General features: G+C 52.9%; 1 pseudogene; it reads left to right on the top strand.

The window, feature by feature from the left end:
• Positions 1-1,889: 1,889 nt before the first annotated feature.
• The window catches only part of LOC142905639 (semaphorin-5B-like), a 37,678-nt pseudogene continuing 22,920 nt past the window's right edge, over positions 1,890-16,647 (top strand).

The raw sequence follows: 16,647 nt of genomic DNA, 5'->3' as shown, positions 1-16,647 counted from the left end.
CTCGTGTACAGTTCCGGCCTTCATAGGCGCTCGCTAACAGCACTTGCCCCAACAGTCTGTGGGTTCTTTGCTTGCTGCTGCTGTTTGTGATCCCAATTGAGAGTGATTCGCAGGCAGTGTTTCAGCATTGGGGATGCGGTGGGTTAAACAGGGACAAAACGTCAAGGACAATACACAAAACTCCACTCGATAAACAGAAACGAAACTTTTTATTTTAACAGGCAATGCCCACTGAGCTATGTAGTTATTTTTTTAGAAGCGACCTGGCCACACATGATACCCCAAGGAAGTGTCTTATCGTGTGGGAATATCCATAATAGAGGGTTTTTTTTTGGGTTAGATCGTGTATATATGAATGTGTCGTTAAACCCACCACCACCCGACAGCCAATTAGTCACGTAAACAGAACGTCAACAGAACGTGCCAATTCGTTACCAGTACAGCACGCCGGTGCGGTGGAGAGCAAATCCACAACATTTACAATGTGAGTACGACGTTTCGCCAGTAATTGCAACTAGCTTCATCAGGCGGACAGCCAGATTTCTGTGCTTCGACCCATTTATATTTACGCAATCTAACCCCCCAAAAAAAACCTTTATTTTGGATGGTATTGAGTCGCGAAAACCCTATTTGTTAAACTGTGGAAATATACAGCAGCAATCAAATAGTCTAAACGCGTGGAAGGAAAAAAACGAAGTTCTTGGAGAAAGGAAATCCACGCGACCACGGGGGGGGAACATACGAACTCAAAATATACAGGGTGCTTAAAATTAGTTTTTTTTAACACTTCTGAGAATTTGCAACAATGCCACGTGACACGTGCTGCCGCCTCCAGGCTCTGGAGACCACCTGTAGAGGATTCCAGGCAATGCGTTGACAACGATGGCGAACGAGTGGAGACTCTGACCTTTTGAAGCTATTGACATTACATTTGTTATCATGTTACAGTGTATTATCCGTTCTTTGTGTTACCATTCAAAACGATAGTCCCATCCAAGTGTTAACATTGTTTTGAAGCATCCCGTATACAGCAAGCATCAGAGTCGGGATCGAACCCACGGACCTCCTGTGTACCAGGCGAGGTAGTTAACATCTCCTAGCCACCGTGATGATGATTGATGATGATGAGAGAGACACGCAAACTCCAAATATACAGCAGCAAGCGTCAGGGTCGGGATCGAACCCACGGACCTCCTGTGTACCAGGCGAGGTAGTTAACATATCCTAGCCACCGTGATGATGATGAGAGAGAGAGACACGCAAACTCCAAATATACAGCAGCAGGCGTCAGGGTCGGGATCGAACCCAGGCCCTCCTGTATAACCAGGCGAGGTAGTTAACATCTCCTAGCTACCGTGATGATGATGATGAGAGAGAGACACGCAAACTCCAAATATACAGCAGCAGGCGTCAGGGTCGGGATCGAACCCACGGACCTCCTGTATACCAGGCGAGGTAGTTAACATCTCCTAGCCACCATGATGATGATGAGAGAGAGAGACACGCAAACTCCAAATATAGAGTAGCAGGCGTCAGGGTCGGGATCGAACCCACGGATCTCCTGTATACCAGGCGAGGTAGTTAACATCTCCTAGCCACCGTGACACCCCAAGCGGTGGTACAACAGAGGCAAGGGGAGCAGACGAGAGTGGGAGAGCGGCAAGGAGAGTTGGAGAGAGAGAGGGGGGTGCAAGGGGAGCAGACGAGAGTGTGGGGAGAGGAGGAGGGAGTAGGAGAGGATGGGGGAGCAGGGGACGCGGGGGAGTGCGAGAGGGAGATTTAGGGGGAGGAGAGGCGGGAGACATTTGAGATTGCGAGAGAGTGCAAGAGAATGGGGGCGGCGGGGGGGTGGGTGCAGAGGAGCGAGAATTGTGGAGGGAGAGCGTGGGAAGAGTGGGAGAGTGGGATGGTGGAGAGGGGAGGGGCTGAGGAGGAGGAGGGAGGGAGGGAGGCTGCATCTGATGGAGGAGTCCCGCGCCTCGGAGCGGCAATTGCGTGCAAGCTCGCAGGTAGGCTCGCCGCCGCTGTGGTGGTGGTGGTTGTTGTTGTTACTGTGGTGGTGGTGGTTGCTGTGGTTGTTGTGGTTGCTGCTGTTGTTTATTTTACACAGTACACATGCAGTGGGTGTGTGTGTCGTGCCGGCCTTCATAGGTGCTCGCTAACGGCACTTGCCCCAACAGTCTGTTGAAGGCTATAAGGGGGATCTTTGTTTATACATGTGGGTGTGTGTTTAGAGTGGAGGTGTGCGTGTGTGTATAGAGTGTAGGTGTGTACTACACTCTGCACACACGCACACCAATACTCTACACACACTGAGTGTAGGTGTGCGTGTGTGTATATAGTGTGTATATGCGCGTGTGTGTATGTATAGTGTGTTTATGTGCGTGTGTGTATAGTGTGTATATGTGCGTGTGTGTATAGTGTATATGTGTGTGTATATAGTGTGTATAGTGTATATGTGTGTGTATAGTGTGTATGTGTGTGTATAGTGTGTATGTGTGTGTGTATAGTGTGTATATGTGCGTGTGTGTATAGTATATATGTGTGTGTGTATAGTGTGTATATGTGCGTGTGTGTATAGTGTGTATATGTGCGTGTGTGTATAGTTTGTATATGTGCGTGTGTGTATAGTGTGTATATGTGTGTGTGTATAGTGTGTATATGTGCGTGTGCATAGTGTGTATATGTGCGTGTGTATAGTGTATATGTGTGTGTATAGTGTGTATATGTGCGTGTGTGTATAGTGTGTATATGTGCGTGTGTGTGTATAGTGTGGGGTTAGCGCTCTGCGCTATGAACCCAGCGACACGGGTTCGATTCCCGCTCACGGCCAACACCAGTGACGATTATCTGAACCGGTCCCGGGCCTCCTCTAGGTCGACTCAGTCTCAAATGAGTACCTGGTGCGGTGTGTAGACATTGCCACTAGGGAGACAAAGGCGGTCGGGCGTGGTGCTGGCCCCCCACCCCCTGGTGTACCGTTACCGGCCTTCATAGGTGCTCGCTAACAGCACTTGCCCCTACAGTCTGTTAAGGCTATTTGGGGGATCTTTATCTTTGTGAGTGTAGGTGCATAGTGTAGGTGCCACAGCACAGCGAACTGTGTGGGCACTGCTGCTGGCTAGCACACACACATATCTTACATCATATACATTCTACACAACAAATATATATGTGAATTTTGATTTAAAGCTTTCGTGACTGCAGTAATTCATATTCTTAGCTCTTTCGGTAAAGTCACGTTATATATTTTATTGTTTCCCTTCAACGTGACTTTACCGAAAGAGCTAAGAATATAAATCTATATGACGTAACATATATATTGTACATGTGACATATTAAGGCTGGCATGGCACAACGAGGGGGTGGGTGGCCAGCACCACGCTCTTCGTTCCTCTGTCTCTGCACGGCTAAGTTCGATATCTGACCCATCGTCAAGAGAAGAAGGTCATGGAGGAGAGAGGGGGCAGTGGGGTCGGGGACGTGGGGGGGGGGAGCGGGCAGCATTGGGAAGACAAAGGCGACCGGACATGGAGATGCTGATCACATCATCTTCTCGTGCACGGGGGGGGGGGGTCGATAAAATTAGCACCACTTGGTGGGAAAGTCAACAGAGGTTGCCCGATGGATCGACTCGCCCCACCCCACCACCCATCACACACCACCCATCATCCGCCATAGGAATATGGAATTACCACCGCTGGCTCTGTAGGGCTGCATACGGGAGGTGAGTACCACCAATGTCCCAATGCTGATCAGAGCGGGAATTCACCGCATGTCACGTGCGGTGGGGTAAGGTGTGGGTACTCCAACCTCCTCCACGTGTGGAAGAGTGGATCGATAATCACCTACTATAGGTAATTCTCTGAGTGCTAGTCCGTGTTGTGTATTGTTACAGAGTGTTGTGTATTGTTACAGAGTGTTGCGTCAAGCTTTGAGCCATGTCTAACAGAGAGGGGACCTTGCCTATAACGTCTGACAGTTTTACCAGCATTGGCTCAAGCGAGCCTGACTCTGCTGATGAGACACTGAATGTCAAAACCAGTCCTTGCCTGCAACATCTGGCAGTTTTACCAGCATTGGTTCAGGCGAGTCTGACTCTGCTGATGAGATACTGAATGTCAAAACCGGGCCAGAGTGTTTGCTTACCTTGAACCAATTCTGGCTGTAATTATGAAATTCCTAGAAAGCGGTGGGGGGCGGGGGGGGGGGGGCAGGGGGGAAGGGGGGGCGTATGTGCAAAACAATTAACTTATTTTTTGTATAGGAATAGGTTTTACCCTTTTAACTGGCACAAAACTGACACCTTTATTTAAGGCATCATGTTTGCAATAACCACAACACAAGCAGTCAAAATGCAAACAAAAAAGACAACTCTGATAATAATATGCACTGTCCTTGAATTTGATTGGTCCACACCCGAGACGGCTTTTCTTAGAGCCTGGTCTCCACTGGTGTTGGACCAGAAGACGCCAAAAGGCGCACAACTCAAAAACAGCGAACTATCAGAGTATTGAGGGCTCGGGGTGAGCATTTACATTATGAGACCTCCTTTGCCAGTAACAAGATATAGGAATAGGTTTTACCATTTTACATTTTGTAATGTTGGCGTGGAAGGACAGACACGGGAAGGAGTGGGGTCAGGGAGCGGCGTGTTGGGGGGGGGTCGCCTGTTTGTGGACGTCTTCGAGAGGTCAAGCGGAGGAGGAGGAGGGGGGGGGGGGGGTCTCGCTGCGACTCGACTACATTTTCCGCACAGAGTCGCAAAGCCTCACGGCGACGAGGAGGGGGACGAGGAAGGGGACGAGGAGGGGAGGGGGTTAGATGCGGAGGAATTCCAGGGAGCCGCGTCGAGTTCCTACGCCACTCCAACCTCGCGCCCGGACAGGAGGAATTTCACGTGGGGTCCCGACACGCACAAAGACAAAGATCGCCACTGCACGCTCTTAACAGGCGTCTGGGGCATGCGATGTTAGTTTGCCGTGAGCTCGCTATGAAGTGCGACAAGGCATATGAAGGGGGGGGGGATGGGTGGTCAGCACAACGCCCGGCCGCCTTTGTCTCCCCTCCCAAGTGACGGTATTCACCACAGGTACTCATTTGAGGCTGTGGCTGCTACCGTCAGCCACGTGCCACCCGGTCCACGAAACACAGCCACCCCGGGTGAAATATTCAGAGAGAAATGATGACCCGGTGGGGAGATGATTTATGTTTAGGTCAAGTTGAATGTGTGTCTGTGTGTGTGAGGATATGAAGTGGGGAGCGGTGGTGTAGCGGTAAGCGCTATGAACCTGGCGACCCGAGTTCGATTCCCGCTCACGGCCAACACCGGTGACGATTATCTGAACCGGTCCTGGGCCTCCCCCCGGTCGACTCAGCCTCAAATGAGTAACTGGTGCGATGTGTAAACATCGCCGCTAGGGAGACAAAGGCGGTCCGGCGTGGTGCTGGCCACCCACCCCCTCGTGTACCGTTCCGGCCTTCATAGGTGCTCGCTAACAGCACTTGCCCCTACAGTCTGTCAAGGCTACACGGGGGATTTTTGTCTTTGTGAAGATATAAATGTTGAGTATGTCAGAGCGTCTATTCTCAACACCACGTGTGGCTCCGCCCTGTAGATAAACACACGTGGGGTCCTGGAGACACAGAGAGAGAGAGAGATGCAGAGAGACAGAAACGCAGACACGTAGAGATACAAACGCAGTCAGCGAGAGACGCAGGGAGACACTGAGAGACAGAGAGAGGGAAGGACACATGAAAGACGCCGAGACGTGAAGGCAGAGAAGCGCACAGAGACACAACAGGAGAGACAGAAAGAGAGGCGCAATGAGAGACACACTGAAACCGCGGTGGACACAGATAAAGACAAAGACGCCCCCTGTGTAGCCCACACATGCTTTTGGGGCAAGTGCTGTTGGTGAGCCCCTATGAAAGGATGGGTGGTTAACACCACGCCCGGCTGCCTTTGTCTCACCAGTGCTGATGTTTACACACCGCACCAGGTACAACGTTTAAGGCTGAGTCGACTTAGGGGAGGCCCAGGACTGGTTCAGATAATCATTACTGGTGATGGCCGGGTTCGTAGCGCAGCGTGCGAACCACTACGCCACCGCTCCCAACTACTAAATAGCTGGTTTAACACGTAGGCTTTCGTGACCAATATCTTCCATAATAGAGGTTTTTTTTGGTTGAGATCGCGTAAATATATATATACATGTGTCGTCAAACCCGCCACCACCCGACACAGCCAACTAGTAAGAGTTGTCACGTAAACAGAACGTGGCCAATTGGTCACTAGTACAGCACTAACCGGTGTGTTGGAGAGCCAAGCCACAACATTTACAAACTGTTGTGGCTTGTTTGTAAATGTTGTGGCTTGGCTCTCCAACACACCAGTGTGCTGTACTAGTGACGAATTGGCCACGTTCTGTTTACGTGACAACCCTTACTAGTTGGCTGGCTGTGTCGGGTGGTGGCAGGTTTGACGACGCATTTATACATTTACGCGATCTAACCCAAAAAAAACTCTTTTATAGATACTAAATAGCTAACACACGGGCGCACACGACACGGACACATGCACACACGGGTAATTTAAACCTGTGTGAAAATCGCACCCGCAGATGGACAATTAGCGTCTATCGGCTCCCACGCGGGTTCTCTAACAATGGATTTAGGTGTGAAATGGTTAATTGTAATGTGATTAAATTCTCATTTATTTATTTGTTTCAGATGACATCCCAACGGGGATGAGTTATCACCATTGTTATTGGAATACACGCTGAAGGAGCAAGGGAAGAAAAACATTCAGTATCATCATCATCGCCGTTTCTAAGGCAACGGGAGGCAGGCGCGTGGAGCCGTTACCATGGAGACGGGTCTCCTGCTTCCTGCGTTGCTATTGGTCGGCGCGCTCGTTGCTGTGGCGACGCAAGAGGGAGCTGAATGGTCCTGCGAACGGGAGGAGCATCCAATCACATCGCGCGAAGGTGATGACGCGGGATTTGGGGGCTCCGTTGCCATGGAAATTACAGATTATGATGATGGTGGGGGAGGTGCTGGTGGGTGATGATGTGGGTAGTGATGGGTGATGATGGGAGATGGAGGGACGTGGGTGATGGATGATGGAGGTTGGTTATGAAATGATGGAGTTGATCGATGGGTGTAATAATTGTGTGGTGATCGGCGATGGCTGATGTGTGATGGGCGAGAGAGTGATGGACGGTGTGGGTGATGGATTATGTAGGTATTTCGAGAAGCTTTGTTTGATGGTGGATGATGGCTGCAGGACTGATGGTTGATGCGATGGTGGGTGCCAGAGTGTGGAGGATATGTTCCGAGCGGCTATGCGCGGTCGCGTGACGGTGGACGGGATTGTAGGCCTCCCCTAGGTCGACTCAGCCTTCAGACGAGTACCTGCTGCCCGTGTGTATCACCCCTCGACACTGGGGATGCAAAGGCGGCCGGGCGTTGGATATGTTCACACCGCCCGCCAGTCGATGCACCGTGCTGGCCTTCACAAGGCGCTCGCTCACAACCCTCGCCGCCGCAATACGAACTCCCATTCGGGGGGAGGCCTCTTGTTTTTGTGTGGGGAGTGTGTGAGAACCAACGACGCAGCCTTAAATGAGCACCCGGTGCTGGGTTTGTTAAACATCAGCTCTGGCGAGGGGAGCTAACGCTGGCCGGGCGGTTGTGGTGCTCACCACCTCCACCCCCCCACCCCCCCCCCCCCCTCGTCGTGTGCCGTGCCGGCCTTCAAAGGTGCTGCTCACAAACGGCACTTGCCCCAAACAACCTGTTCAAGGCTACACGGGGGCTCTTTGTGTCCGTGTGTGTGTGTGGGGAGCGGTGGTGCAGCGGTTAGCGCTACGCTGCGCCACGAACCCGGCGAACCGACTTCGATTCCCGCTCACGGCCAACAGCAGTGACGATTATCTGAACCGGTCCTGGGCCTCTCCTAGGTCGACTCAGCCTCAAATGAGTACCTGGTGCGGTGTGTAGTAAACATCGTCATTAGGGAGATAAAGGCGGCCGGGCGTGGTGTTGGCCACCCACCCCCTCGTGTGCCGTGCCGGCCTTCATAGGTGCTCGCTAACAGCACTTGCCCCAACAATCTGTTAAGGCCACACGGGGGATCTTTGTCTTTGTGTGTGTGAGAGGGCTGCCGCCTGCGAGTGCTGGGGTCATGCCGCGTGGAGTTATTTTTATTTTCGCGGTAATTGGATCCGCGGTTTGTCACTTGCGACTGGCCACACTTATTATATCTCTTCGCGAGAACAAAAATATGAAATACACCCAGGACCCAATTACCACCACCACCATCACCAACCCTGCCTCAACACCCAATCAACATCCCATCTTTGGATTCCGTTGAAACGTTACCACCAATGTTAAGCAACGCGATCCACGCCCGCTTGGAGGTAGTCGGGTGTCTTGGAGGGTTCATAATAGCCGTGTCAGAGAGACTGGAGCTATCACTGCTGAGAACCTGGGTTCAATCCCTGGGTCTGGGTGTCAAAGTCAGTGGGTTCACAATGGCCGTGTTCGAGACACCGTGCTTTCACTGCTGAGAACCTGGGTTCAATCCCTGAGTGTGAGTGCCAAGCCGCTTCAGCAGCCTGCAAGGGCGAGTGGATGAATGCCCTGCCAAGGACTCTCAGCAGCACGACCCCCCCACCCCCACGTGTGTCCGCGCACGGAGATAGTGAACTAAAGCGCTCACGCGGATGGGATAATTCACGGCTCTCGAGCTGCGGCTAATTGCCCGGCGCTGCCTGTGGCAGCCCAGCGTGGTTAATGCCTCTCGGATGCAATGGGCGAGCGTGAGGAGTTCGCTCATGGCGGGGGAGAACAAGCCACGTGCCATGGGGGTCTGGGGAAGGCCACTCGGTTGAGCTCCGGCTTTGACGGGATGGCTACGGAAACACTCGCGCGGTCATTAGTTGGTTAACTGGGGGGGGGGGGGGGGGCGGGGGGGGGCGGGGGGGGTGACTGGGGGAGGGAAGAACGGAAGAAGCACGGGGAGATGGAATTGCACTGAGAGGCGGAAAGGAGTACACGCAGCGTAGAGATGTCACTCTGATCCTCATCCAGCAGTGGATAGACCGTGGTGGTCATTTACACTGAGAGACAGAGAGAGGAGCACGCGGATTAGAGAGCACTGACAGCGTAGAGATGTCACACTGATCCTCATCCAGCAGTGGATAGACCGTGGTGGGCATTTACACTTAGAGACAGAGAGAGGAGCACGCGGATTAGAGGGCACAGACAGCGTAGAGATGTCACACTGATCCTCATCCAGCAGTGGATAGACCGTGGTGGTCATTTACACTTAGACACAGAGAGAGTGGAGCACGCGGATTAATGAACACTGGGCAGAGGCATCATCCCGACTAGCAGGAGGAGTGAGTGTGGCTTTGGCAGGACGAGTCAGGGCCAGAGGGGACGACAGCTGCGGTGGCCGATCATGGTTAAGGGCAGCCGAAGGGAGGGAAACTCGTCCCTCGGAGGGACGTCGACCGGGAATGACGGAGCGGCGGAATCAGCACCTTGCGCTGCAGATGCAGCTTGCGCTGGGGTGGATTCTCATCACATCGCGTGACTGTGACACGCTCGGCGCCGACCTGCGGACGTCTTCATCCAGCAGTGGATTGGCTACGGCTACTGCTGCTGATGATGATGGAGACGCTTGATCCCCCCCCACAACCCCCGCCTCCACCCGTTTGCCACAGCCCTCGCGCCCTGGGTCTCCGCGTTCCGCCCAGGCTCCGTGTTCAACTTCTCCCTCCTCTCCGTGGACCCCGCGCGAGGCCAGCTGCTCGTGGGAGCCAGGTGGGAGGGGGGGTGAAACGAGGTGGGGGGAGGGGAACACGAAGTGTGGGGGGGGGCATAGTGGGGGGGAGATAAGGGGCAAGGGTGGGGGGACACGCATGAAGTGGGATGGGTAGGGGGCGCGGGGGGTGAACCATGAGGTGGTGGGGGGGGGGACGAGCTGGGGGGAGGGGCGGGGGGGATTCCTCTGTCTCTCTGACCCCCACCGCCCACTGCCTCTCCCCTTCCTCCCCCCTCCTCCGTCTCAGGAATTATTTATTCAGGCTGAGTCTACGGGATCTCTCACTCATAGAGGTGAGTGACGTGCGAGTGTGTGAGAGCGTGTGTATGTAAGAGCGTGTGTATGTGTAACAGTGTGTATGTAACAGTGTGTGTATGTAACAGTGTGTATGTAAGAGCGTGTGTATGTAACAGTGTGTGTATGTAAGAGCGTGTGTATGTAACAGTGTGTATGTAACAGCGTGTGTATGTAACAGCGTGTGTATGTAAGAGCGTGTGTATGTAAGAGCGTGTGTATGTGTAACAGTGTGTATGTGTAACAGTGTGTGTATGTAACAGTGTGTGTATGTAACAGTGTGTGTATGTAAGAGCGTGTGTATGTAACAGTGTGTATGTAACAGTGTGTGTATGTAAGAGCGTGTGTATGTAAGAGCGTGTGTATGTAACAGTGTGTATGTAACAGTGTGTGTTTGTAACAGCGTGTGTATGTAAGAGCGTGTGTATGTAACAGTGTGTATGTAACAGTGTGTGTATGTAAGAGCGTGTGTATGTAAGAGCGTGTGTATGTAAGAGCGTGTGTATGTAAGAGCGTGTGTATATGTAACAGCGTGTGTATGTAAGAGCGTGTGTATATGTAACAGCGTGTGTATGTAAGAGCGTGTGTTTGTAACAGCGTGTGTATGTAAGAGCGTGTGTTTGTAACAGCGTGTGTATGTAACAGTGTGTGTATGTAAGAGCGTGTGTATGTAAGAGCGTGTGTATGTGTAACAGTGTGTGTATGTAAGAGCATGTGTATGTAATAGTGTGTATATGTAACAGCGTGTGTATGTAAGAGCGTGTGTATGTAAGAGCGTGTGTATGTAAGAGCGTGTGTATGTAAGAGCGTGTGTATGTAAGAGCGTGTGTATGTAAGAGCGTGTGTATGTAACAGTGTGTATATGTAACAGTGTGTGTATGTAACAGCGTGTGTATGTAAGAGCGTGTGTGTATGTAAGAGCGTGTGTATGTAACAGTGTGTATGTGTAACAGTGTGTGTATGTAACAGTGTGTGTATGTAAGAGCGTGTGTATATGTAACAGTGTGCGCATGTAAGAGCATGTGTATGTAATAGTGTGTATATGTAATAGTGTGTATATGTAACAGCGTGTGTGTATGTAACAGCGTGTGTGTATGTAACAGCGTGTGTATATGTAACAGCGTGTGTATGTAAGAGCGTGTGTATGTAACAGTGTGTATGTAACAGTGTGTGTATGTAAGAGCGTGTGTATGTAAGAGCGTGTGTATGTAAGAGCGTGTGTATGTAAGAGCGTGTGTATATGTAACAGCGTGTGTATGTAAGAGCGTGTGTATATGTAACAGCGTGTGTATGTAAGAGCGTGTGTTTGTAACAGCGTGTGTATGTAAGAGCGTGTGTTTGTAACAGCGTGTGTATGTAACAGTGTGTGTATGTAAGAGCGTGTGTATGTAAGAGCGTGTGTATGTGTAACAGTGTGTGTATGTAAGAGCATGTGTATGTAATAGTGTGTATATGTAACAGCGTGTGTATATGTAACAGCGTGTGTATGTAAGAGCGTGTGTATGTAAGAGCGTGTGTATGTAAGAGCGTGTGTATGTAAGAGCGTGTGTATGTAAGAGCGTGTGTATGTAACAGTGTGTATATGTAACAGTGTGTGTATGTAACAGCGTGTGTATGTAAGAGCGTGTGTGTATGTAAGAGCGTGTGTATGTAACAGTGTGTATGTGTAACAGTGTGTGTATGTAACAGTGTGTGTATGTAAGAGCGTGTGTATATGTAACAGTGTGCGCATGTAAGAGCATGTGTATGTAATAGTGTGTATATGTAATAGTGTGTATATGTAACAGCGTGTGTGTATGTAACAGCGTGTGTGTATGTAACAGCGTGTGTATATGTAACAGCGTGTGTATGTAAGAGCGTGTGTATGTAAGAGCGTGTGTATGTAAGAGCGTGTGTATGTGTAGTGCAGTGCCTGCCTTCAAAGCTGCTACTCGTTATCGGCACTTGCCCCAACAGTCTGTTACATACTCTACGGGGGATCTTTGTCTTGTTTTTGTTGTTTTTGTTGTAGTTGTTGTCGAGTGAAGTTTGAACAACGGCATGATTTGGTGTGGCGCATTGGTCCGGGTTCCTCACCAAGGTCAAATAAAATCCACTCAAGACTCTGAACTTGAGCTCACCCGGCCACGCAGCGTCTCAATCGATTTCTCGCTCAGCCGCCCGCTCAATCACTCGGGTCACGCGCTCAATCACCAGCCCACTCGCACGTTCGCTCACTCGCGCAAAAACAACAACAACAACAGAATCACGAGACGCAGGAGACACGGAAACACACGTTGGGTCTCATCAGCAGCAGGGGCTAGACTGGTGCTGTAACGATCGTCGCTCGGCCGTCCAATGTCGCCCGCTGACGAGAGGCGCTCAGTGCAAGCGACGGGGCCTCGTGTGCAGCTGCCTGCGTGCGTCTCCGATCGGCACGGATGGCTGGGTGACGACTCAACGGGGGGGTAGGGGGGGGGAGGTTCGAGAGTCACTCGCGCTGATGGAGGGTGGACTCGACAGCTCCGCTGGAGAGGCAGCGCGCGACGCTCCGAGTGCTCTCGTGATGGGAGCCAGCGGGCTGTGCGAGTGTGTGGGTCTGTCTGTGTGTACGTGTGTGCTCATGTGTCACGTGTGTGGGTCTGTCTGTATGTATGTGTGTGTGCTGATGTCACGTGTGTGGGTCTGTCTGTGTGTACGTGTGTGCTGATGTGTCACGTGTGTGGGTCTGTCTGTATGTGTGTGTGTATGTGTAGTGGGGAGCGGTAGTGTAGCGGTAAACGCGTTGCGCTACGAACCTGACCCGAGTTCGATCCCCGCTCACGGCCAGCACCAGTGACGAATATCTGAACCGGTCCTGGGCCTCCCCTAGGTCGACTCAACCTCAAATGCGTACCTGGTGCGGTGTGTAAACATCGCCACTGGGGAGACAAAGGCGGCCGGGCGTGGTGCTGGCCACCCGACCCCCTCGTGTGACGTGGCAGCCTTCATAGGTGCTCGTTCACAGCACTTGCCCCCTACAGCCTCTCTCACAGGCTACACGGGGCATCGTGTTTCGTCTTTGACAGTTGACTATGGTGGCGATGATGATGCTGATGCTGCTGCTGCTGCGTTGTGCTTGCAGGCCGTCGAGTGGGCTGGCGATGACGACACGAGGCGGTCTTGTCACGATCGCGGGAAGACGGCGGTGGGTGCGACTCGGGTCGTGCGTGACTTGCGGGGAGCGGTGGTGCGGTGGTTAGCGCGCCACCCGAGTTCGAGTCTCGCTCGCGGCCGACACCGGCGACGATTTTAACTTAACCGGTTGTCGGGGCACCCCTAGGTCGACTCGGCCTCAGATGGGTACTCGGTGCGTGTTGCGTAAACATCGGCGCAGGGAAAACAAAGTTCGGCTGGGGCGTGGTCGTGTCCGCTAGCAGCACTTGCCTCAATCACCTGTGCGGGCTACGCAGGGGAGCTTTATTAGAGGGGGGTTTTTTTGGGGGGGGTTAGATCGCGTAAATATATAAATGTTGTGTCGTTAAAGCCACCACCCGACGCAGCCAACTAGTAAGAGTTGTCACGTAAACAGAACGTGGACAATTCGTCACTAGTGCAGCACTAACCGGTTGTGTTGGAGAGCCAAGCCACAACATTTGCAATCCGAGTACGACGTCTCGCCAGTAATAACAACCAGCTTTATCAGGCGACACAAATCTGGCTGATATTGGTCGCGACAGCGCACGCGTCAGACTGACAGGGAGCTTCGTCTTCTTGTGCGTGCAGGAGGACTGCGAGAACCACGTGCGCGTGATGCTCGTGGCCCAGGAGACGATGTTCGTGTGTGGAACCAACGCCTTCTCCCCACTGTGCACGTGGCGGCCAGTGAGGATAACCACCACCACTACTACCACAAAAACAACCACCACCCAACAACAACCACAAGCACCACCGCAACAACCATCACCAGAGCAGCCGCCACAATCTCCACAACAACCACAACCACCACAACAACCACAACCATCACCAGACCAGCCACCACTACCAAAAACAACAACAACAACCACCAAAACAAACACCACAACCAAAACAACCGCCACCACAACTACCACCACAACCACCACTACCAAAACAACAACCGCCACTACAACCACTACTAAAACAACTACAACCACCACCAGAACAGCAACCACCGCCTAAACAACAACAAGAAGCACCAGCAAGACAACATCAACCACAACAACACCACCACAACAACACCACCACAACAACACCACCACAACAACACAACTGCCCCCCCCCATCCCCCCTCCCCCCATCTCCCCTCCCCCATTCCCCCTCCCCCATCCCTTCTCACCTCATCTCCACCCCCCCCCCATTTCCCCTCCCCCCATCCCCCCATCCCCCCTCCCCCGTGCCCCCTCCCCCCATCTCCGCTCCCCTCATCCCCCCTCCCCATCCCCCCCATGCCCCCTCCCCCCATGCCCCCTCCCCCCATCCCACGTCCGCCCATACCCCTCCCCTCATCCCCCCTCCCCCCATCTCCGCTCCCCTCATCCCCCCATCCCCCCATGCTCCCTCCCCCCATGCCCCCCCCCCTCCCCGCGTAGCTGGAGTCGCTGTCCGTGGTGCTGGACCGCGTGAGCGGCGTGGCGCGCTGCCCCTTCGACCCGAGGCACGGCGTGGCCGCGTTGCTCTCTGCGGGAGGCGAAGTCTACGCCGCCACGTCCATGGACTTCCCCGGGCGGGACCCGGCCGTGTACCGCAGCCTGGGCTCCCTGCCGCCGCTGCGCACAGCGCAGTACAACTCGCGCTGGCTGCACGGTGCGGACCTGCGAGAGCGCGCGTGTTGTGTGTGTGTGTGGTGTGTGTGTGTGTTGTGTGTATGGTGTGTGTGTTGTGTGTGTTGTGTGTGTTGTGTGTGTTGTGTGTGTTGTGTGTGTTGTGTGTGTTGTGTGTATGGTGTGTGTGTGTGTTGTGTGTGTTGTGTGTGTGTGTGGTGTGTGTGGTGTGTGTGGTGTATGGTGTGTGTGTGTGGTGTGTGTATGGTGTGTGTGGTGTGTGTGTGGTGTGTGTGTGTGGTGTGTCTGGTGTGTGTTGTGTGGTGTGTGTGGTGTGTCTGGTGTGTGTGTGTGGTGTATGTGTGATGTGTGTGTGGTGTATGTGTGCGGTGTGTGTGCGGTGTGTGTGTGGGAGGGAGGAGGCTCGTGAGGGACGCTGCTACTGGGCTACATTTGGAGGCAGTCGCCCTCCAACAACAACGGAGGGCAGGGGAGCGACACTCACAACAACGAGCGGAACGCTGGGCGGCTAAACACAGCAAGTTGGCACAGTAGGGGAGCACAGGTGGTCCGTCGGCCAGTCATCTCAGTCAGTCAAAAAATGGCACCTGGGTCTGTCCCGTGACCCCTACCCAGCGGGCGTTCGACAATTCACGTGGCTTGAAAGTGCACATAGCCTGGCACAAGCGCCGTGGTCACGTCACCACCACTTATTGGCGAATGGCGGTTGTTGTTGCTGTTGAGGGAGGGAACCTAGCTTGGCACGGGTGCTGTTGTGAGGTCACCGCCACTTAGTGGCGAACGGGGGCTGCAACTGTTGTGTGTGTGGTGTGTGTGGTGTGTGTGTTGTGTGTGGTGTGTGTGGTGTGTGTTGTGTGTGGTGTGTGTGGTGTGTATTGTGTGTGTGTTGTGTGTGGTGTGTGTGGTGTGTGTTGTGTGTTGTGTGTGTTGTGTGTGTGTTGTGTGGTGTGTGTTGTGTTGTGTGTGGTGTGTGGTGTGTGTTGTGTGTGTGTTGTGTGTGTGTGTGGTGTGTGTGTGGTGTGTGTGTATTGTATGGTGTGTGTGTGTGGTGTGTGTGTGGTGTGTGTGGTGTGTGTGTGGTGTGTATTGTGTGTGTTGTGTGTGGTGTGTGTGGTGTGTGTTGTGTGTGTTGTGTGTGTGTTGTGTGTGGTGTGTATTGTGTGTGGTGTGTGTGTTGTGTGTTGTGTGTGTTGTGTGTGTTGTGTGTGTTGTGTGTGTGTGGTGTGTGTTGTGTGTGTGTTGTGTGTGTTGTGTGTGGTGTGTATTGTGTGTGTGTTGTGTGTGGTGTGTGTGTTGTGTGTGTGTTGTGTGTGTGGTGTGTGTGTTGTGTGTGTTGTGTGTGTGTTGTGTGTTGTGTGTGTGTTGTGTGTGTGTGGTGTGTGTTGTGTGTGTGTTGTGTGTGGTGTGTATTGTATGTGTGGTGTGTGTTGTGTGTGGTGTGTGTGTTGTGTGTGTGTTGTGTGTGTGGTGTGTGTGTTGTGTGGTGTGTGTGTCTGTGTGTGTGTCTGTGAACGGTGGTGTAGCGGTTGGCGCGCCGCGCTACGAACCCGGCCACCCGTGTTCATTTCTCGCTCACGGCCAACACCGGTGACGATTGTATGACCCGGTTTGGGGCCCCCCTTAGGTCGACTCAGCCTCAAATGAGTACCTGGTACGGTGTGTAAACATCGCCATTGGGGAGACAAAGGCGGCCGAGCGTGGTGCTGACCACACGCCCCCTCGTGTGCCGTACCGACCTTATCGATGTCTCCACCTGTA

Source organism: Petromyzon marinus, chromosome 56, assembly GCF_048934315.1.
Source record: "Petromyzon marinus isolate PM22_M1 ecotype Great Lakes invasive population chromosome 56, UKy_Petmar_22M1.pri1.0, whole genome shotgun sequence".
Taxonomy (NCBI): Eukaryota; Metazoa; Chordata; class Hyperoartia; order Petromyzontiformes; family Petromyzontidae; genus Petromyzon; species Petromyzon marinus.
Note: the sequence above shows the minus strand (reverse complement) of the source record. Positions and strands in the feature narration are given on the sequence as shown.